The sequence below is a fragment of the Nicotiana sylvestris genome, chromosome 4, assembly GCF_000393655.2.
Source record: "Nicotiana sylvestris chromosome 4, ASM39365v2, whole genome shotgun sequence".
NCBI classification, from domain to species: Eukaryota; Viridiplantae; Streptophyta; class Magnoliopsida; order Solanales; family Solanaceae; genus Nicotiana; species Nicotiana sylvestris.
In genome coordinates, this window is record NC_091060.1 from 132,908,898 (window position 1) to 132,933,407 (window position 24,510).

At 39.9% G+C, this 24,510-nt stretch overlaps 1 pseudogene; it reads right to left on the reverse strand.

The window, feature by feature from the left end:
- LOC104233829 (7-deoxyloganetin glucosyltransferase-like) overlaps positions 1-14,487 on the reverse strand; it is a 140,512-nt pseudogene extending 126,025 nt beyond the window's left edge.
- Positions 14,488-24,510: the final 10,023 nt, after the last annotated feature.

Below are 24,510 nucleotides of genomic sequence, written 5' to 3' on the forward strand. Positions count from 1 at the left end.
TTGCCTTATGAACAAGCCTCCAAACCAACCAAATCTAGCAAATTATCAACCAAACAATTCAAAATAAGCCTTAGAAACTACCCATGAATAAAAGAGGTTCAATCTAAATCATTATTGAAAAAGTCAAAGAAAGTCAACCCCGGGCTCGCTGGGTCAAAACCCGAGGTTCGAACCAAAATCCGATCACCCATTCACCCCGAGCCCGGTTATGCAATTCAATTCGAAATCCGACCTTCATTCAAGGTCTAAATTCTAATTTTACAAAAATCCCTAATTCTACTCAAATCCCTAATTTCTACCATGAAAATCCTAGATTTAAGTTTGAAATCTTATGGAATATAATGGGTAATTGAAAGAGAGTAGATTAGAGTCACTTATCAATGAATTGGGGAAGAAAACCCTTAGGAAAATCGCCTCTAAGGTGTTTAGGGTTGAGAATTTGAAAGAATGAGCTAAAATTTCGTTTTCTTAGCTTTTGTCCAGGCGCAGATGTCGCAATTACGAACCCCACAAATGTGAGAAAAGCTTCGCAAATGCGAAGAAGCCCACATCTCTTCTATCATCGCATTTGCGGTGATTTGTTCGCAAATGCGAACACTAGGAATCCGTAAAAACGACCTTTTGATCGCAAATACGATCTATTGCTGACCTAGCCCCTCTTCGCAAATGCAAAGGAATGGTTCGCAAATGCGATCCTGACAGGAATTTGAATGTTCGCATCAGATACTTTCACCAAAACCAGATGCACCAGCTATTTTTCCTATGTCCAAAACCACTCCGAAGCCTATCCGAAACTCACTCGAGCCCTAGAAGCTCCAAACCAAATATGCACACAAGTCCAAAAATATCACGCGAACTTGCTCGCGCGATCAAAATACCAAAATAACACCTAGAACTACAAATCAGACAACAAAACGAATGAAAGAACTTTCAATATTTAGACCAGACGTTCGAATCACGTCAAATCACTTTCGTTGTGCACCACATTTTACAGACAAGTCATAAATACAGTAATGAACCTATACCAAGTTCCGAAATCAAAATATGGACCCGGTAACAACAATGTCAAACTTCAGTCAAACTTATTAATTTTTTAAACCTTTAAGCCTTTAGTTTTCAATAAATTGTAATAATTAGAGCTAGGGAATTCCGAATTCGATTCCGGACATACGCCCGCCCAAGTCCCAAATCACGATACGGACCCACCGAGATCATTAAAATACTGATCCAAGTCTGTTTTCTCAAAATGTTGACCGATGTCAACCAAAATAAGTTTTAAGGCAAGATTTCACATTTTTATCAAATTTTCACAAAAAAGCCTTACGAAAGAAGACACGGACTGCACATGCAAATAACGAAAGGCTAAGCGAAGCTAATCGAGTTTTCGAAACATAAAATTTAAGATTAAAAACTGTAAATGACCTATCGGGTCATCACAATTAATCTGTCTCCTCATCGGCAACTCGAGTTCATTTTTTAGTTACACGATAACTTTTGTAGTGGGGCTGAGATATTTCATATAATTTGTTATATTAGATATGTCACAAAATCTATTGATAGAATAAGGATGTAATAATTCACGAGCAAAAATCTGGTTGTACCAACATGATCTAGGGGCGTAGTTTTGCCCACTTCTAAACCACATCCAACATTTATAAATAAAAAAGATCAAGATCACCCAAAAGGAATATCCCTTGTGGACACCAACTTGCTAGCATCATTTTGTCTTTAGTTTTGTCAGACCCAATTTTTCTTATAGACTGTGATGATGTTCATTGTCGCTTCACTGACCATGTACTTTCTCTTTTTAATAAGTTTTCAAGTAATTAAATTTCATTTATTAAAAAATTAAGGAGTAGAGAATTTAATAAAATAAAATGAAGGCAACTGAGTGGGCAAATATAGTGACATAAATACTCCAAAACCATAAAGTCTATTCGTATGTGTGCCAAAACCTGGTGTCACAAGTGTATGAGCAACTAATAGAATATACAAAACTCTAGCTACTGTCTGAGATAAAGTAGACAGAATATAAATATAAAAGAGAGACTAAAGGTGTTGCAGAATGGCTCAGGAAGTAGCTCATCACTAGGCCTCTGGGAAACGGGGGTGCATGCCGGTATGACTACCAGGTGCACCTGCCCTAGATCCTGTACGGTTAGTGCAGAAGTGTAGTGTGAGTAAATAAACAATATGTACCCAGTATGTATCTAGTCTAACCTTGAAGAAGTAGTGACGAGGGGTCCACATGGACACTCACTATGGGCTAACAATAAAATACAAAAAATTTAAATAAGCATTGGGTTATGTAAATAATAATAATAACTAAATAACAAGCAGTGAATAAATAATTCTTTCACAAATAGTAAATTTCAAGTCAATTTCTTTCATTTAATAATTACAACCTCACAAGCCATAAAATAATATCAAGTGTAATTAGGCTCCGAGTATTATTAAGCACGATTTATGCTGAGGTCATACGGCCAGATCCAGAATAATGTGTACACTGCCGAGAGTCGACCGGCACGAACCATAGATGCATTTATTCTACTGCTGAAGCATTCGGCCCGCTCCACAAGAAGAGAGGATACTTTATGAACATCCAATTTTTAAAGCTGTTACATGGCTAATACACAAAGAAGCACAATTTCTATTAATAGACAAGTAACTCGTCAAAACTCAAGCAAATGAAATTCGATTTTTTACAATTTCTTTATCAAGTTCCAATATAATTCAAGCACTTTAATTAACAAGTAGGGTGCAAACATTACAAGTATTTCATGATTTGGGTCTTAAACTACCCAGACATAAGAATATTTAGTAGCTACGCACAGACTCTCGTCACATTGTGCGCACATAACCCCCACAATTAGAAGCAAATAGTAATTTAAATCACCTATTCCCTCTTACAAGGTTAGGCAAGAGACTTACCTCATCTCAAAGCTCACTTTTCGGCTCACAAATTCGTTCTAAAGCCTCAACTCGGTGCCAAACAATCCGAAGCTAGTCAAATATTATATAAATTAATCAATACATATTCAAAAGTTCATAATTTAACTATTAGATTAATTACTCAACCCAAATTGGAAGATTTCTAAAATACACCCCCGGGCTCACATGCCCGGATTCTGAAAATTTTCAAAGATAATAGTTTCCCATAACCTCACGAACTCAAATATATAATTTTTACCCAATTCCATAATCATTTTCATGGGTAAATTCCATTTTTATCAAAACCTAGGTTTTTCAACTAAACCCTTAATTTTTCAAAATTTACATGTTAAAATCTACTCATAATCTATGTATTAAACTCACATTGGGTAGGAATTACTTATCTTCAAAAGCTAGGTGAAAACCCCTCTCCAAGAAGCTCTAAAATCGCCCAACAAAAGAGAGAAATGAACAAAATAGCCAAAATCTCGACTTTAATAAAGTCTCTGCCCAACTGCCCCTTCTTCGCGCTCGTGATCGCGAAGGCAAAACCTGCCCATGCCCAAATGAGCTCCTCTTCGTGAAAGCGACAAGGTCCATGCGTTCACGAAGGCTAGACCAACCCAAGTATCGCAAACGCGAACAACCCTTCGCGAACGCAAAGAGCAATGACTCATAGACCCTCTGACCCAAAATCTTTCTACGTGGACGCGACAAGGCCATCGCGAACTCAAAAACCGCATGTCTTAAAGCTTCGAGAGTACGGCTTCATCTTCCCGAATGCGAAGAGCAAAAAGTCCAGTTCCCCCAAATCCTTCATTGCGAATGCGAGGGTCCTTCCGCGTTTGCGAAGAAGGAAACCAGAACGAAAAATTTGGTGTTTTCAACTTAACTCCGGGAGGTCCGAAACAGACCTGAGCCACTCGGTACCTCGTCCAAATGTACCAACAAGTCCATAAACATAATATAGACCTGTTCGAACTCTTGAAACGCGTAAAATAACAATAAAACTAAGAATCACACCCCAAAACCAAATTGAATCAAAATATGAACTTCAAGTTTCCAATTTGCTCCGAACGCGCCGAATCATACTTATACTACTCGGAAAGATATCAAATTTTGCGTGCAAGTCTTAATTCACCATTCGAAACTATTCTCGGTCTCGGAATTCCAAACGGACCTCGATAACTCCAAAACCTACTCCAAACCAAATTTAAAATTTTTTAAAACTTTCAATGCACCAACTTTCAACTTTATGCGCCGAAACGCTCCTGGGTCATCCAAAACCCGATCCGAACATATGCCCAAGTCCAAAATTATCAAACGAGCCTATTGGGATCGTAAAATCCCGATTCCAAAGTCGTTTACTAGAAATATTGACCCAAGTCAAACTTAACTATTTAAAGCCAATATTAAGGAACTAAGTGTTCTGTTTTCAACACAAACTCTTCCAAATCTCGAACTAACCATCCCCGCAAGTAATAAAACAATTAAAACACATATGGAAAGTCTTATTTAGGGGAACAAGGATCTAGAAAGTAAAACGATTGATCGGGTTGTTATTTGTTTCTTCCACAAATTCAGGTGGAAGAATTGATTGTTCTTCTAAGACATTATCAGGCCTTATGATCCACAAATATTCCAGCTGGCTATTGGCAAGTAACCCAACCAAATTTGATAAGTTGGTTCAAAATCATTACAGCGATGCTTCTGAAATTGACATAGACAATAGAATTCGATTTCTTGGAATCTAAACATTCAAGACACTTTTCATCTTCTTTCCAAAGATTTGATCCTAAGTCCTCCAAATTCTTGTGGTCACCACGTTTCACAAGCAAATGCAGTGCTCCAATGGCACACACCGGAGGAAGAAGTGTTTGAAGTGATTCAAGAACTTTCTTCTTTCTAATGATTTGATCCTAAGGGTGTGTTTGATCCGAAGAAAAATGTTTTCCAATTTTTTTATGTTTGATTGGCTTAATATTTTGAAAAATATTTTTCTCATGAACTCATTTTTCACTAATTGGAGGAAAATATTTTCTCTATCAAGAAAAGAGGAAACATTTTCCAAATCTCTTTTTCAACCTCCCTCACCTTATTCCCCGTTACAACCAACCCATCCCCACAAACCCCACCACTACCCTACCCTTACCCACACCCACACCCTACCCACCCTGCTCTCACCCCTTACCCCCATCACCCCACCCGCCCTAAATATAAGTATTATTAAGATTACTTTCTTTTATTTGTAAATAAAGTATTTTCTTTTAAATTTCAACAAAATGAGTATTTTCTTTTCATGATGTAAAAAAGTGTTTTATTCATTTCAACGAAAAAAGAACTTTCTTTTCATGATGTAAGAATTTTCTTTCATTTCAACAAAATGAGTATTTACTTTTCATGATGTAAAAAAAGTATTTTCTTTTATTTCAACAAAAAAAGTACTTTCTTTTCATGATGTATAAAAAATATTTTTTTTATTTCAATAAAATGATGTAGTAAAAGTATTTTCTTTCATTTCAACAAAAAAGTAATTTATTTTCATGATGTATAAAAAGTATTTTCTTTTATTTCAACAATTCTCATATTGTAGAAAAAGTACTTTCTTTTTCCACCAAAAAAAATATTTTCGTTTTAGTTACGATGCACCAATTTCAATGTTATTTTTGCGTGAAAAAATAAAACATCACATTAGTTCCTTTTGGTTTGCTTAATTTTTTTTTTAAAATAATTAAATTATTGAAGAAAATAAAATCCTGAAAACATTGGGTATTTCGGGGGGGGGGGGAGCGCATGAAACGTGGACATTTGGGAGAAGGGGGTGAGGAAAGCAGAATAAAAAATTATTTTCCTAAAAAATATTTTCTACTCTCTAACCAAACACTAGAAAATATTTTTCGTAAAAAGGTTTTCACTCACCAACCAAACAAGAGAAAATAAGTGTTAAAATCACTCATTTTTCAGAAAAATATTTTACATGAAAACAAATTTTCTTCGTACCAAACACACCGCAAGTCCTCCAAATTCTTGTCGCCAACACGTTTCACAAGCAAATGCAATGGTCCAAAGGCATGCACCGGTGGAAGAAGTGTTTGAAGTGATTCAAGAACTTCCTTCTATAAAGTCTCAAAATGTGTTAATAATAATAGTGGAAACATTTTTTTATCTCTCTGTTTATTGCAGGATAAATTAATCATGCGATCATCTGGATTTGTAGTTCTTATGAAATCTAGAAGATCCTTTAAACATATGTCTTTCATGCTTGGTATCCAATCCAAAGTCGTCTCTAAGCTGTATCCATTTGTCAAGTAACTTTCATCTACAATACAGGCTTAATGTTTCATATGTTGCTATTCATTGCTCTTACCAAACTCACAGATATTATTTGAAAGATCATAATAAACGCTCGGAGAAGGATAAAAAAAACTAGGTGTTTCATCTCTCTTTATTGTGTTCTTGAATAATTCTGTAGGTCATGGATAGCAAATTTTCTCATTATTCAAATGTTGTTAAAACAAGAAAATTGGATAATTAAATTCATTTCTTATGTTTTAAGTATTTTTTATGAGTTTGACTGTTGTTCATCTGCGAGACTCCAAGATATTATGTCTTTATGTTTGTCTTGATATTTTGATCAAATTAAAATTGGAAGTTTGAGAAAGTAAGGACATTTTTAGGGTTACTAATGATAAAGCATTTGTTGTATAGTGTATATGTCCCAAATGAAGTTATTTTCTGATTTCAGCTAATCAGCTTCCATAACCCGTCTCTTTGTAGCACACATACTTCTAGTCATTTCAGAACAATAGTCCATCTCAGATGTAGCACTGTTTTGTGAAAGTGACTTGAAAATAAACCAATTATAGGTGTAAATTGCTGAGTGTAATGTTACGTTAACTAAGTAAAACATGTGTCAAATTTATGACTATTTTCTCTTCTGGTTCCTCTCTGTCTCTCAATTTCGAAAAGTATGGAACCAGTGACCAAAGACCCGGAGGAAGCAAGAGAAAATTTTCTTTATTGTTAGAACAGTGCAAGAGTACAATATAATGAAAGAATAAAAACAAGCATTATCTGATATCTCAGGACATATGCAAATCGACCTATTGATTAGCAACTATGCCTCGTGTTTAGGGGAGAGGAGAATTTCATTGATAAGTTTGTTTATGTTCACATAAGAGGATCCTGCTGGCTTTTGGATAGCTTCTTGTCACGATCCGAATTTCCCATCCTCGGGAGTTGTGATGACGCCTACTAATGTGAGCTAGGCAAGTCAATCATTGAACAAATTACCTTTATCCATTTTTTTACACCTTCTTAGCATTTAAAAGGCAATAACGTGAAAACAACGAAAATTTCAATAAGCGGAAGAAATATAGTAAAATATCTGAAATATGAATCTATTAAGCCTTAATCACCCAGAACTGGTGCACAGTACTACAAACGATCTAAGAGTGCTAAATACAAGGTCAGAAAGTAAATAATACACTGTTTCTGAACCAAAGAAATGAAACAGGAAATAAAGCATAGAGGAGACGTCAGGGCCTGCGGACGTCTGCAGGTCTACATTGGATCTCCGCGTGGACTGAAGGCAGCCACCCAAATGCTATGGTCCAAGAGCTGCTCTGGGACCGTCAAATCACGGGTCCGGGTCCGTTTACCGAAAACATTGACCGAAGTCAACTTAAATGCATTTTAAGTCAAAATTTTAATATTTCACAGATTTTCACATAATAGCTTTCTGGCTACGCGCCCGGACTACACACACAAATTGAGGTGATGCTGAAAGAGGTTTTTAAGGTCCCGGAACGCAGAATTCATTTTAAAAATAAGTGATGACCTTTTGGGAAAAAGGTCATCACATTCTCCACCTCTAAAACAACCGTTTGTCCTCGAATGGACATAAGAAGGAAGTACCTGAGTCGGGGAAGAGATGGGGATAACGGCTCCGCATATCGAACTCGGACTCCCAGGTCGATGCCTCAGTAGGCTGACCTCTCCACTGAACACGAATAGAAGGAAAACTCTTCGATCTCAACTGACGAACCTGCCGGTCTAGAATAGCTACTAGCTCCTCCTCATAAGACAAGTCCTTGTCCAATTGGACAGTGCTGAAATCTAACACGTGGGATGGATCGCCGTGATATTTCCGAAGCATAGACATATGAAACACTGGATGTACGGTTGATAAGCTCGGCGGCAATGCAATTCTATAAGCCACCTCTCCCACTCGATCAAGAATCTCAAACGGGCCAATGAACCTAGGGCTAAGATTGCCCTTCTTCCCAAATCTCATCACACCCTTCATAGGCGACACTCGAAGCAATACCCGCTCACCGACCATGAAAGCCAAATCTCAAACCCTGCGGTCGACATAGCTCTTTTGCCTGGACTGAGCTGTAAGAAGCCTATCCTGAATAATCCTGACCTTGTCCAAGACATCCTGAACCAGATCCGTACCCAACAACCGAGCCTCTCCCGGCTCAAACCATCCAACCGAAGACCGACACTGCCTACCATATAAAGACTCATAAGGAGCCATCTGAATACTCGACTGGTAGCTGTTGTTGTAGGCAAACTCCGCTAAAGGCAAAAACTGATCCCACGAGCCTCCAAAGTCAATGACACAAGCTCGGAGCATATCCTCCAAAATCTGAATGGTCCGCTCGGACTGCCCGTTCATCTGAGGATGAAATGTTGTGCTCAACTTAACTCGTGTGCCCAACTCTCGCTGAACTGCTCTCCAGAAATGCGAGGTAAACTGCGTACCTTGATCCGAAATAATAGACTCGGGCACACCTTAAAGACGAACAATCTCTCGGATGTAGATCTCAGTTAACCTCTCGGAGGAATAGGAGACTGTCACAGCAATGAAATGCGCTGACTTGGTCAGCCTATCAACAATAACCCATACTGCATCGAACTTCCTCTGAGTCGAGGGTGTCCAACAATGAAGACCATAGTGATCCACTCCCACTTTCACTCAGGAATCTCAATCTTCTGGAACAAACTACCAGGCCTCTGATGCTCATACTTAACCTGCTAACAATTCAAACAACGAGCCACATATGCAACGATATCCTTCTTTATTCTCCGCCACCAATAATGCTGGCGCAAATCCTGATACATCTTCGCGGCGCCGGATGAATAGAGTAACGGGAGCTATGGGTCTCCTCTAGAATCAATTCTCGAAGACCATCCACATTAGGCACACAAACTCGACCCTGCAATCTCAAAACTCCATCATCACCTAAGGTAACCTGCTTGGCACCTCTGTGTTGCACCGTGTCTCTAAGGACACAAAAATGGGTATCATCATCCTACCGATCACGGATACGCTCCAATAAAAAAGAACGAGCTACCGTACAAGCTAACACACGACTGGGCTCAAAAATATCCAACCTCACGAACTGATTGGCCAAAGCTTGAACATCCAAAGCAAGCGGCCACTCACCAACCGTAAGCAAGACTGCTCATACTGGCTGACTTCCTACTTAATGCATCGGCCACCACATTGGCCTTTTTCGGATGATATAAGATAGTGATATCATAGTCTTTCAACAACTCCAACCACCTTCTCTGCCTCAAATTCAACTCCTTTTGCTGGAACAAATACTGCATACTCTTGTGATCCGTAAACACCTCACATGCCACGTCATACAGATAATGCCTCCAAATCTTCAACGCGTGAACAATGGCTGCCAACTCCAAATCATGAACTGGATAGTTCTTCTCATGAATCTTCAACTGCCACGAAGCATAGGCAATGACCTTGCCATCCTGCATCAACACCGCACCAAGTCCAATACGAGACGCATCACAATAAACTGTATAAGCCCCTGAACCTGTGGGCAAAACCAACACTGACGTCGTAGTCAGAGCTATCTTGAGCTTTTGAAAGATCGCCTCACACTCATCCGACCATCTGAACTGGTCACCCTTCTGGGTTAACCTGGTCATCGGGGTTGCGATGGATGAACACCCCTCTACGAACCGATGAAAGTATCCTGCCAATCCCAAGAAACTCCGGATCTCTGTAGCTGATACTGGTCTAGGCCAGTTCTTGACTGCCTCAATCTTTTTCGGATCCACGTGAATACCCTCTGTTGACACAACATGACCCAGGAATGCAATTGAGCTTAACCAGAACTCACACTTAGAAAATCTAGCATACAACTGACTATCCCTTAAGGTCTAAAGAACCACTCTAAGATGTTGCTTCTGCTCCTCCCGGCTACGGGAATAAATCAAAATATCATCAATGAAGACTATCACGAACGAATCCAAATAAGGCCTGAACACTCGGTTCATCAAATCCATAAAAGCTGCTGGGGCATTTGTCAACCTGAATGACATCACCAAGAACTCATAATGCCCGTACTAAGTGCGGAAAGCTGTCTTAGGGACATCGGATGCCCTAATCCTCAACTGATGGTAGCCAGATCTCAAGTCAATCTTCAAAAATATTTTGGCACCCTGAAGTTGATCAAACAAATCATCAATCCTCGGCAATGGACACTTATTCTTGATTGTAACCTTGTTTAACTGCCGGTAATCAATACACATTCTCATCGATCCATCCTTCTTCTTAACAAACAACATCGGCGCACCCCAAGGCGAAACACTAGGTCTAATGAAACCCTTCTCAAGAAAGTCTTGCAACTGCTCCTTCAACTTTTTCAACTCAGGTGGGGCCATATGATACGACGGGATAGAAATGGGCTAAGTGCCCGGAGCCAAATCTATGCAGAAGTCAATATCTCTATCGGGTGGCATACTCGGCAGGTCTGAAGGAAATACCTCAGGGAACTCACGAACAATAGGCAAATAATCAATAGAAGGAACCTCAGCACTAGAATCACAAACATATGCCAAATAGGCCAAACACCCCTTCTCGACCATGACCTTCACATATGAGATAACACTGCGGGCAGAATGACCAGAAGTCCCTCTCCACTCCAAACGAGGTAAACCTAGCAAGGCTAAGGTCACCATCTTGGCATGACAATCCAAGATAGCGTGATAAGGTGATAACCAGTCCATCCCCAATATGACATCGAAATCGACCAAGTCTAGAAGAAGTAAATCTACACGAGTCCCAAGACCTCCAATCACAACTATACAAGAACGATGGACTCGATCTACCATAATAGAATCACCTACCGGTGTAGACACATAAACATGAGCACTCAAAGAATCATTAGGCATGACCAGATATGGTGCAAACTAAGATGACACATAGGAGTATGTAGACCCTGGATCAAATAACACTGAAGCATCCCTACCACAAACCAGAACCGTACCTGTGATAACTGCATCGGAAGCCTCAGCCTCGGGCCTGGCTGGAAGAGCATAACATCGGGGTTGGGCCCCACCACCCTGGACTACATCTCTGGGACGGCCTGCTGTTGGTTGGCCTCCACCTATAGTGGCCTGAGCTCCACCTCTAATACCTCTACCTCCACCTCTAGCACCTTTACCCCCACCTCTAGCTAGCTGGGCGGGCTGTGGAACACTCGACGCTTGAACCATGGCATAGGAACCCTGATGCTGAGAGCTACTCGGTGCTCGAGGGAAAAACCTAGCAATGTGACCCATATCACCACAAGTGTAACAAGCCCTCGCCTGCTAAGACTATTGGCCCTGACGACCTGAATGACCACCCCAAAAACTCTGAAGTGGCGGTGCACTGTAGGACTACTGATCAGAATACTGCATCTGAGGGCTACGACCACTTGAAGCACCATGAGAAACCTGAAGTGCTGACTGAAAAGGCCTAGGAGGATGGCCTCTACCATACGAATCCCTACCTCCAAACAAGGTACCACTGAATCGGCTTGAGTGATAAGGCCTCTTGTTCGACCCATGACCACCTCCCTACGACAGAACCATCTCGACTCTCCGAGCCACATTGGCTGCCTCCTAGAAAGATATCTCACTCCCAGTCTCCCTAGCCATCTGAAGATGAATCGGCTGAATAAGTCTGTCAATGAACCTCCTCACCCTCTCTCTCTCTCTCTCTCAGTAGGAAGTATGATAAGAGCATGACGAGCCAAGTCGATGAATCTGGTCTCACACTGGGTAACAGTCATAGAACCCTGCTGGAGACGCTCAAACTGCCTCCGATAGGCCTCTCTTTGAGTGATGGGGAGAAACTTCTCCAGAAATAGCTGATTAAACTACTCCCAAGTCAAAGCTAGTGATCCAGCTGGTCTAGCCAAACAGTAATTCCTCCACCAAGTCTTGGCGGATCCAGACAAACGAAAAGTAGCAAAATCGACCCCATTGGTCTCAACTATCCCCATGTTCCTGAGAACCTCATAACAGTTGTCTAGATAATCCTGGGATTCCTCAGAAGATGCACCGCTGAAAGTAGTAGTGAAGAGCTTGGTGAACCTGTCCAATCTCCATAAAGCATCGGTAGACATAGTTGCTCCATCACCGGTCTAAGCTACCACACCCAGCTGAACTGCTCCAACTGACTGAACTGCTAGAGTTTGAAACTGGGGAGCCATCTACTCCGGAGTGCGAGTAGCAGGAGTCTGGGATCCTCCTCCAGCCTGAGAGATGGCTGGGGCTACAGGAAGCAAACTTGCCCGGGTGACACTCTCCATAAGGCCCACTAGATGGACCAGAGCATCCTGGAGTACTGGGGTAGCAATAAACCCCTCTAGGACCTGAGTTGGGCCCACCAGAACTGCTTGGGCCGGAACCTCATCATCAAAGTCAACCTGAGGCTCCGCCGCTGGTGCTGCTGCTCTGGGCTGAGCTCTGCCCCTACCTCGGCCTCTAGCACGGCCTCGGCCTCGCCCTCTTCCCCTCGTGGGAGCTACTGCTAGGGGCTCGGGTTGTTGATCGGTAGATGAGGAAGTGCGTGTTCTCGCCATCTGCGAAAGAACATAGTAGAAATTCAATTAGCATTGAGAAACCAAACCACACGACAGGAAAGAATAAATGTGAAGTTTTTCCTAACTCTGTAGCCTTTGGGGATAAATACAGACGTCTCTGTACCGATCCCTCAGACTCTACTAAGCTTGTCTATGAACTGTGAGACCTATGTAACCTAGAGCTCTGATACCAACTTGTCACAACCCGGATTTTCCACCCTCAGGAGTCGTGATAGCGCCAACTAATGTGAGCTAGGCAAGCCAATCATTGAACAAATTACCTTTATCCATTTTTTTACACCTTCTTAGCATTTAAAAAGCAATAACGCGAAAACAGGGAAAATTTCAATAAGCGGAAGAAATGTAGCAAAATATCTGAAATATGAATCTATTACAACTGTTTAAGCCTTAATCACCCAGAACTGGTGTCACAGTACCACAGACGATCTAAGAGTGCTAAATACAAGGTCAGAAAGTAAATAATACATTATTTCTGAACCAAAGAAATGAAATAGGAAATAAAGGATAGAGGAGATGACAGGGCTTACAGACGTCTGCAGATCTACCTTGGATCTCCACACAGACTGAAGGCAGCCACCCAAATGCTATGGTCCAAGAGCTGCTTCGGGACCGTCAAATCACGGGTCCGGGTCCATTTACCCAAAACGTTGATCGAAGTCAACTTAAATGCATTTTAAGTCAACATTTCAACATTTTCACAGATTTTCACATAATAGCTTTCCGTCTACGCACCCGAATTGCGCACGCAAATCGAAGTGATGCTGAAAGAGGTTTTTAAGGCCTCGGAACGCATAATTCAGTTTAAAAACAAGTGATGACAAAAGGTCATCACACTTCTTCGGCCAATTTCTTCCATTTCAATGCCTTTTTCTTCATCTCCTTGCCTTTCTCCCATGTCAACAACTGTCTTAATCATGTAATCATTTGGATTTGTAGTTCTTATGAAATCCAGAAGATCCCTCAAACGTATGTCTTTCATGCCTGGTATCCAATCCAGAGTTGTCTCCATGTATCCATTTGTCAAGTAACTTTTATCTACAGCTCCTCAAAAACAAGAAGAAACTTTAACCGATGGGATACTTCAAAAGAAAAAAAATCGAAAAAAGGAAAAGTTAAGGCATGTATATATACCTTTAAGTGGAGTGTATCCTTTTTCAACAAGGTTATGGTAATGCATAAAACCTAAAAAACAACAAGCAGCGAAGCTATAGAAGAAAATTTGAGGGATGCCCAAATCTTGAGCAGCAGATAGAGTGAAGCTCATTACACCATCGGAAATGATACATGAGACAGGTGGCACGTTGATGAGGAAGTATTATTGAGCTTGGAAAGTAAATCTTTGAAAGAAACTAAACCAGTAGTGGTAAGGGATTTAGATAGGGAAGCAATATCTTGGGTTGAATCAGCAAAGGATGGCGGGAGGCCGTCGGGGAAGGTCTCGAAACGAAAGGATGGGAAGCCGTTATCAGGGCCTCGAGACTCAATAAGGCGCCTATGGTTGAATTCAGTATTGACAAAGGTAATATGAAAGCCCATTGTGATGCAGGATTTTGGCTAACTTAAACATAGGGTTAATGTGGCCTTGGGCGGGGTATGGTGTGCAAACTGCATGAGGAATGTTTAAATCTTCAGCACCAATGGAACTCATTCTCTAGTTTCCTTATTGGGTTATGTTCCCTTCAAACAAAAATATGAAAGATTTCTGTGACTTTGGCAAGAGGATGAAGATGCATATATATATGTCACGACCCAAAACCTATGGACCGCGATGACACCTAACGTCGCTATGCCCACACGTGAAACTACTAATAATTTACCCCTTTATAATATTTAAAACAAACTTTTTCCTTTGAAAAGAACAATATAAGAAAGATCTCATGCATCCGTAACTACTCTTTTTTTTAACAAAATACCATCATAATAAGTACACCCACTGTAGTGCTAGAAATGATAAGTACAGCGGGTACAGTAAATGCTAAAAGTCCCCCAAAAGCAATGCCCAGAAGTACATGAGAAATCTATAGAATATTCAAAACTACTACAACTATTGTGTGAAAGTGATAGACAGAAATAATGAATAAGGTAGAGGGACACTCATGTGTTGTAGATAGTAGCAAGGCAAGCAGCTCACCACTAAGTCTCCGTAGATGATCGGCTATGCGCCCGCATGACAACTGGTAGTACCTGGCTTAGTACCTGCACATTAGTGTAGAAGTGTAGCATGAGTACGTGTCACGACCCAAGTTCGCCCTACGTAAACTATCGTGACGGTACCTAGTCTCTACGACTAGGTAAGCCTAACAATTTGTAGAAAAAGAAACGAAAGATAAAACTAGCCAAAAACTGCGGATAAAACATAAATAAAACGTTTAAGATGTCGCTCGGCATATACAAATATACACACTCAAACTGAATCAACTCCTAAAACCCGGAACCTCATAAAATCACAAGCTATGGAAACTACATAGTGTTCTAACTCTAGAATGTCTAGTCAAAAGTAAATACAGGAAGTCTAAAGCTAAAGGGAAGAATAGAGAGGGACTCCTGGATCTGCGGACACGAAAGATATACCTCGAAGTCTCTGATATAGACTGTCTCACTGGTAGAACGGCTGAGCAGCAGAACCTCGATCTGCACAAGAAAAACATGTACAGGAAAGGGCATGAGTACACCACAGCCGTACCTAGTAAGTGCCAAGCCTAACCTCGATCGAGTAGTGACGAAGAAGGTCAGGGCCCTACCGGTCATGAACAATAATATATAAGGAAAGAAACAATATATATATATAATAGGGTAAGCAGTATGAAATGAAGCAATATGATTAAAGTACTAACAGTCGATAAAGAATTAAATATACGGAAAGAATATAACTTAGTACACAAAAATAGCAACAGGGGGATCTACACAGAACCTTGTCCTTGAGGACGAGCAAATGAGGGTCATCATACTGACGCTCCCTGATACAATCAAATAAGGAAGACCGAGAGACCACGCAAGCTAGAACCTGACTGGGCTCTAAAAGATCCAATCTCATAAACTGGCTGGCTAAGGCCTGAACATCCATCGCCATGGGCCTCTCCGCTGTTGGTAGGTAAGCCAAACTCCCCAAACTCTCCGTCTGGCGACTCAAAGCATCGGTCACCACATTGGCGTTGCCCGTGTGATACAAGATAGTGATATCATAGTCCTTTAGCATCTCTAACAATCTCATCTGGCCTATATTAAGATCCTTTTGCTTGAACAGATGCTGCAAACTCCGGTGATCAGTATAGATTTCACAAGGAACGTCGTACAAATAATAACGCCAGATCTTCAAGGCATGAACAATAGCAGCTAACTTGAAATCATGGACAGGATAATTCTTCTCATATACCTTCAATTATCTGGACGCGTAGGCAATCACCCTACCGTCCTGCATCAATACCGCTCCAAGGCCAATCATCGAGGCATCACAATAGATAGTATAAGACCCCAAACCTGTAGGCAATATCAATACTGGGGCTGTTGTCAAAGTTGTCTTGAGCTTCTGGAAGCTCGTCTCACACTCTTCCGTCCACTGGAACGGAGCACCCTTTTGGGTCAACCTGGTCATAGGTGCTGCAATAGATGAAACCCCTCTACAAATCGACGGTAATAACCCCCCAAGCCAAGAAAACTGTGGATCTCTATAGCTGGGGATGGCCTGGGCCAACTCTGCACTGCTTCCACTTTCTTCGGATCCACTTGTATCCCTTCACTCGATACCACGTGTCCCAAGAATGCCACGAAATTCAACCAAAATTCATATTTCGAGAACTTTGCATACAACTTCTTTTCTCTCAAAGTCTGAAACACTGTCCTCAGGTGCTGCTCATGATCTTCCCGACTCCGGGAGTATACCAGAATCTCATCAATAAAGCCAATGATGAACGAGTCAAGATATTGCTGGAACACACTGTGCATCAAATGCATGAAGGTTGCTGGGGCATTGGTCAGCCCAAGTGACATAACAAGGAACTCATAATGACCATACCGAGTCCTAAAAGCAGTTTTTGGGATGTCTGGCTCCCGAATCTTCAACTGATAGTAACCTGAACGCAAGTCAATCTTAGAAAACACTCGTGCACCCTGTAGCTGGTAAAAAAAATCAACAATATGAATCAAAGGGTACCTGTTCTTCACTGTAACTTTGTTCAACTGGCGATAATCAATGCGCATACACATAAAACCATCCTTCTTCTTAACAAACAAGATAGGAGCACCCCATGGTGATACACTAGGCCGAATAAACCCTTGTCAAGCAATTTCTGTAACTGATCCTTCAACTCCTTCAACTCAGGAGGGGCCATATAATATGGAGGAATAGAAATGGGTTAAGTGCCTGGCAATAGATCAATGCCAAAATCAATATCTTTGTCGGGTGGCATACCCGGAAGATCATCTGGAAACACATCAAGGAAGTCCCGTACTACTGGGACTGAATCAACTGTAGGGGTATCAACACTAACATCTTTCACATAGGCTAGATACGTGTCACACCCCTTGTCAACCATTCGTTGAGCTTTAAGGAAATAAATATCCCTACTGGGAATGTGATCTAAAGTACCCATCAACTCTACTCGCGGTACACCTGGCATAGCTAGCGTCATGATTTTGGCGTGACAATCAAGAATAGGATAATTGGGAAACAACCAGTCCATGCCCAAGATAACATCGAAATCTACCATGCTGAGCAATAATAAATCGGCTCTGATGTCAAAACCACTATGAGCAATCAAACACAACCGATAAATGCGGTCCACAATAAGAGAATCTCCCACAGGAGTTGAAAAATAAATAGGGGAACTTAAATAATCCCGAGATGTGCCCAAATGCGAGGCAAAATAAAAGGACACATAGGAATAAGTGGAACCTGAATCGAATAAAACTGATGCATCTCTATGATAGACTAGGACAATACCTGTGATGATAGAATCCGAGGCAACAGCCTTAGTACGGGCAGGAATTGCAAAATATCTGGCCTGGCCTCCCCTCTAGGGCGGCCTCTACCTCCCCAACCTCCACCTCCAACTAGCTGGGCAGGTGGGTTAGCAACTGGTGCTGAAATCATAACCTGGGAATTCTGCAGAGCACACTATGGCTGAGAAGTCTGTGGAGGTGCACCCCTCCCTAGTCTAGGGCAATCTATCACAATATGCCGCATGTCTCCATACTCAAAACAACCTTGCTGCCGACGTGGTTATGGGAATTGTGCGGTACAGGTACTCTAAGACCCCTAAATACCTGAAACACTATGCGAAGTTTGAAACGCAAAATGAACTGAATGACCCACAAAACCTCTACCATGCTATACCCTGCCTCCAAAATAAGGACCAGTGGATCTCTCCAGTCTACGAGGTCTCCTCGCCTCCTTGTACTCTCTCTCTCTCCTAACCTCATCTGTCCTCTCTCTCCCGAATCCCCTGTCCTCTACCCGATGAGCGACCCTTTCCACCTGCTAAAATAGGACCATAGGTTATGTTGCCATGACACCTGGAACCTGACCAATGTGAACTCGCTGTGCTGGAGTGCGGGCGGCGGGAGTCTGGGTCCCTTTCCCAATCTGTGAAGTAGTTGGTACAACCTAAATCAACCCTACCTGAACCATTGTACCAAACATGCTCAGGAATTGTGCTAAGGTCCCCTGAAGTGCTGGAGTAGTAGTAGTAGGCATATCAGGTGCCTGGGCTCCGGATGGAGCTACTGGTGGCTCCTTAGTGGCAGCTCGCGCGGGTGCTCTAGCTGCACCATGTGTGCGTCCTCGGCCTCTACTCCGGCCCTAACCTCTGACGGCTCTAGCAGGGAGCGCGGGTGCCTGGTCATCTCCGGTAGTGCGTGTCCTCACCATCTGTGAGAGAATGGAAGACAAAGGTTTAGAATTGTGATATCAAAAATCTCGCACGACAAGGAAGTCAAATTAAGTGGAATTTTCCGAACAGTTGCATAGCCTCTCGTATGTCTACTAAGTGTTCTAGAACCCCTAATTGTCCTCTAGTCTTATGTTTAAAAGTATCATTACAAAGTCTGCATTTAACTCTATCAGTACCTTCTATATTGTCAAAAAAAAATTTAAACCTTACTTCTTTTTCTCCGATTAGTAATCGGGGCCACATGTGGTCTACTACTAGCACCAAGACCACCACCCCTGCTACCAGCTCCAACACTACTAGGTGTAAGTGGTATCTCATCTTCCATTTCTAATTCATTATCTTCTATACCGATATTTTCCTGTAATTGTTCATAATCTATATTATTATCAGGTAATATTTCAGGAATATGAATAGGGTCATTTAAATTACTACCAGATGCTGAAGCAGAAGTACTACCTCTTTTTTTATTTTCCCGATTAGTAACCTTATTACAAACTTTTTTTGCAGCATTAAACATATTGTAAAAATTTAACTACTAACAAAAATTAAATATATAAATAAAATAGTAAAAAAGAGAAAACGTTGGAGGGAGTGCACCGAATTCGGTAATAAATTGAGTACTTGATGAGGCTTCGCAACTCCAATGTTACCACGAAGAAACGTCAATTGTTCCAATTTTGAAGTTCAATTGTTCAAACTTCAAATAATAAATACTACGATAAATTAAATTCCAAAAAAAAAGACGAGCCAAATAGTTGATTGCACTTTAGGTGAAGATTGAAGAATGAGAGAATATGAGAATTGAGATTGAGAAATGAAATATGAGTGAAGAAATGAAGAAGAAGGGGAGGGGGGGTGTATTTATAGTTTTACAAATGAGTGTTAATTTAAAAAAAGCCCAAAAATGGGTTATTTGTGAAAATCTGCCTTTGGGCAACGGCCATAAGGGCAGAAAACCGTTGCTAACTGTCAGAAATAAGGCCCACAATTTAAAAAATTAAAAAATTAACTAGTCGTTATACCGATCTGGGCCGGTTCGGGCCGGGCCGGTTAATCGGATGAACAATAAAAACCGTTGATCGGGTTTGACTGGTCCGGTTAATGATAGAAGTTAAGTAAACGGACCAACCCACCCTACCCCTTTAACCCGGCACCCTCTTACCGGTCAGGGCCAATTCCGGTTTTAATCGGTCTCGGCTGGTCCGGTTACGGTTAAACCCGGCCCGTTAGACACCCTTAGGTTAGACTGGGTACATATTGTTTATGTACTCATACTATGCTTCTGCACTTGATTGTGCAGGCTTTGAGGTAGCTGCAGCTGGAGTCCTTCTATGTCTTTACTTTTCCTGTCTATTCCCTTTCCAAACAGTAGGATAGGATGGTTTCCCTTTTTGTATATTCTACTAGACTGCCCACACACTTGTGATACCAGGTCTTGGCACACACATTGGTAGACATGTGATTTTTTGGTTACTATTATGAATTTAAGTTCGTATCTATTACTTTCATTTGATTATGCTTAAGTTTCAAACCCCTAATGAAAGTTTTCACGCACTAATTATTTAACAGAGGATTTACTAGTAGACTAGTGTTAGCTTGCCTAACAACGGTATTTGGCGCCATCACGGCCTAATATGGAATTTGAGTCGTGACAAAACTAGAATTAAAGAAACAACCACAAGATGATAATCCGAATTAACGAAAATGTAATTAATAAACGTTAATAATCATGTCAACTACAACCATAGAACTAGAGTGCTTAGCCTCTCACGTTCGTAGTAACAATTTTCCAAGTATTTTGCATAAACAAATTACAAAGAAAAAAATAAGGGATGAAGAACTCTATGTTTTTGTCCTTCAAAAGTTGTCCATGTGATTTCCTTGCCTCCAGTCACAAAACCCCCTAAAAATGGTATTTAATGACTATTTATATGTATAGGAAAAAGACCCAAACGAAATAATCAAGTCCAAAATCAAATAGGAGATAAAATAGGCTTTAAAACCCGAAACACGCTCGCTATAAACCGTGCCTCGCGAGCTCTGTCACCCGCTGATCCTCGCTAAAAGCCTCGCGGCGCGAGCTCTGTCGCGCGCAAAATCCTTCGCGAAGCCAGCTCTAACGCGAGCTTAATCTCTCGCGTCACCTGATGCTGCTTTGCTTCAATTCGTTGCCTAACTTCTGCTTCAGCTCTCATTTTGTTGCCAAACATTTGCTTTTCACGTTTGTCTCTTTTTTCCATTTCCTTTCTTTTCAATTCTTTGCATTGTCTCTTTCTTTTTGTCTTCTTTTTGATTTGTCTCTTTTAACTTCCCACACAAAGTTAAATACCCCTAATTAAAATAATCACAACTTTATTCTTGTAATATATAAAATACATATAAAATCTCTATTTTGCTCCCAATTTCGTCTTTAACGTACCTACACATAAAATAAACTCAATTAAGCACAAATATAGTATAGTTTAGCATTAAAGCCCCAAAATATAAGGTGAGTAATGCATTAAAATATGAAATTATAGCCAAACATCACTACCCCACACTTAAACGTTGCTCGTCCTCGAGCAATCAAACTACACTTTATATAGACACGATCTTTTTAAACAATTCTCCTAACTCATCACACTAAGAATCTTTAAAATAGACTAAGCACAAGAGTGTAACATCTTCACCTCAAGATTTGACTCACACGTACCATGCATTATTCACAACTCACTCACTTACTCTAACATTCAGGTCAATGTAAGGGTGTCTAACGAGTGAGCCAGGACGGGCTGTGTAGGAAAAATTAGTAAACGTACGGGTTGGGGTCCGGGCCGGTTGCGGGTTGGGGCTTACCGGGTTTAACGGGTTTGGGTTCATCCGGGTAAAAAATGAACCGTAAGGGTTACGGGTACAAGGGACCGGGCCGAGTTAGTGTAATTTTAATTTTTTTTTTTTTGTATTTTGTATAACTATTGTAAGTTATATTAATATAAAGTAAAAATATAAAGAATACAATGGAGATGGGAAAAAATTGCACTTATAAATTTTAAGTGTTACATTTATTTCAAAATTCAAACTTACAAATTGAAAGGCTTACATTTAACAACAAGTAAATTAACCAAAAAAGAGTAAATTCAAAAGTTTTGCATTGCCTTAGTAATTTTGTTATACTCAATATGAACTGAATGGCCTTCTTCTGGAGTGTTAAATTCGGATGGGTTACCATGTGTTAATATATCTCCAAGTTCCTCGTCTTCTGGGCTATCAACATCTTCACGTCCTTGATTTCTTTGTTCCGATCTAATCCAATCTCTGAAACATACTAAAACTTCCAAAGCATTGTTTCCCAATGAGTGACGGGTGTCTCCAAGTTGTTGTCTTGCTTGGCTAAACGCACTCTCTGATGCAACAGTTGAAATTGACACATTCAGCACGTCCCGAGTCATAGCGGAAAGAACAGGAAATTGCTTTCCATTCTCATGCCACCATCCCAACGGTGAAAATTCCTTTGTGCGAGCTTTTTTTGCTTCTGCAAGTAGAATTGAAGTTCATCAATGTTCCTGCTAATGGTTTGATTGTGAGAAAATGTAGAAAAAATATTAAAACTATCAAGGCCCTCATCATCACCCATAGTAGTGGAAGTGGTACAGTGCATAGTGGGATTAACATTGCCTACATTAAGAGCATCATCATTAATTACATTTGCATAATAATTATATAATTATTGTAAAGATTCATTTAGCTTGTTCATACAAGCATATATATATATGGGGTTTTAGTTGGTCCAATCTCTATATAAGTATATAAAGCATTCATTAATTGGTGACAATCAGACATATTAATAGAAGGATTTAAAACAACACCAATTAAGTAAATCGGAGGAATTGAAAAGAAATATTTTTTGAATTTTGCATGCATTTGTTCAACAACATCCCTATATTTTTCTTTCTTCTTAAATTCAAAGAGTAGAAAAGAATTTTCAGCTATATGTACTAAAGCCATAGTAACAGTAGGGTAATATGCTCCAGAAAACTCAACAGTAGCTGTATAAAATTTATGTAAAAATTTAACAACATCATTAATGACCTCCCAAGTAGTAGTTGTTAACATACGGTTTGGATCAGTACAATGCGCATTAGCAACTTCAGTTATTGGGAATCTATATTTGTAGCAACATTTTAAAAATATATATGTATAATTCCATCTAGTAACAATTTCGTCTGGCATGAATCTGGGTTTAAGGTTATAATCGGTATACTTATTCTTAAATTCTCTTATTCTAGATTGTCTATTATTTTCTTGAATAACGTGAACTGCTCTGCTAACATGAGTAATCTCAGTTGAAAATAAATCAAGGCCACTTTTAACAATTAAATTATAAACATGACATGCACATCTAACATGAAAAATTTCGACAAGCGGTGGTTGCAATGCAGTTTTAATATTGAAATTGTGGCATTATTGTTAGAAGCATTATCTAAAGACATACACATTACTTTTTGCTTGATATTATAAAATTCAACAACTTCACAAATAGTAGTACTTATAAACACAACAGTATGACTCTAATCTTCATTATATTTAAAAGCGATAATACATTTTTGCATACAATAATTATCATCTATCCAATGACATGTATTGTCAAAAAAATCATTTCCATTAACAGCATGGCCAACATCAGAAGTTAGAGAAACTCTACAAGGAAGGTGGCTAAACAAATAACTTATGTATGTTTGATATTGTCCATGAAGTCTAAAGATATCAGATCTACAAGTACTTCTAGGGATACCTTTAAAAAAAGAATTTTAAATCCTTTGAATATATATAATAAGATATGATGAAGAAGCAAAAGAAAAAGGTAGACAACCCAAAGCAATCATTTTTGCTAACTCCTCACGATCCTTCATTTTATTATATTTCATAAGTCCTCCAGTAGTAAGGTTTAGAGTTGCTTGATTTTCATCTCCATCAGAGCCCCATTCTATAGGATGCTCAATTCTCATATGTCTACTAAGTGTCCCAGTCCTCCCTAATTGTCCTCCAGTTTTATATTTAAAAGTATCATTACAAAGTCAGCAATTAACTTTATCAGTACCTTCTATATCGTCAAAAATTTTCCAAACCTTACTTCTTTTTCTTCGATTAGTAGTCGGGGCCACAAGTGGTCTACTACTAGCACCACGACCACCACCCCTGCTACCAACTCCAACACTATTAGGTGTAAGTGGTATCTCATCTTCCATTTCTAATTCATTATCTTCTATATCGATATTTTCCTGTAATTGTTCATAATCTATATTATTATCAGGTAATGTTTCAGGAATATGTGTAAAGTCATTTAAATTACTACCAGATGCTGAAGTAGAAGTACTACCACTTTTTTTATTTCCCCGATTAGTAACCTTATTACAAACTATTTTTGCAGCATTAAACATATTGTAAAAATTTAACTACTAGCAAAAATTAAATATGCAAATAAAATAGTAAATAAGAGAAAAAGTTGGAGGGAGTGCACCAAATTCGGCAATAAATTGAGCACTTGATGTGGCCTCGCAACTCCAATGTTACCACGAAGAAACGTCAGTTGTTCCAATTTTGAAGTTCAATTGTTCCAATTTTGAAGTTCAATTGTTCAAACTTCAAATAATAAATATGACGATAAATTAAATTCCAAAAAAAAGAGCCAAATAGTTGATTGTACTTTAGGTAAAGATTGAAGAACAGAGAATATGATAATTGAGATTGAGAAACGAGAGATGAGTGAAGAAATGAAGAAGAGGGGGAGGGTGTATTTATAGTTT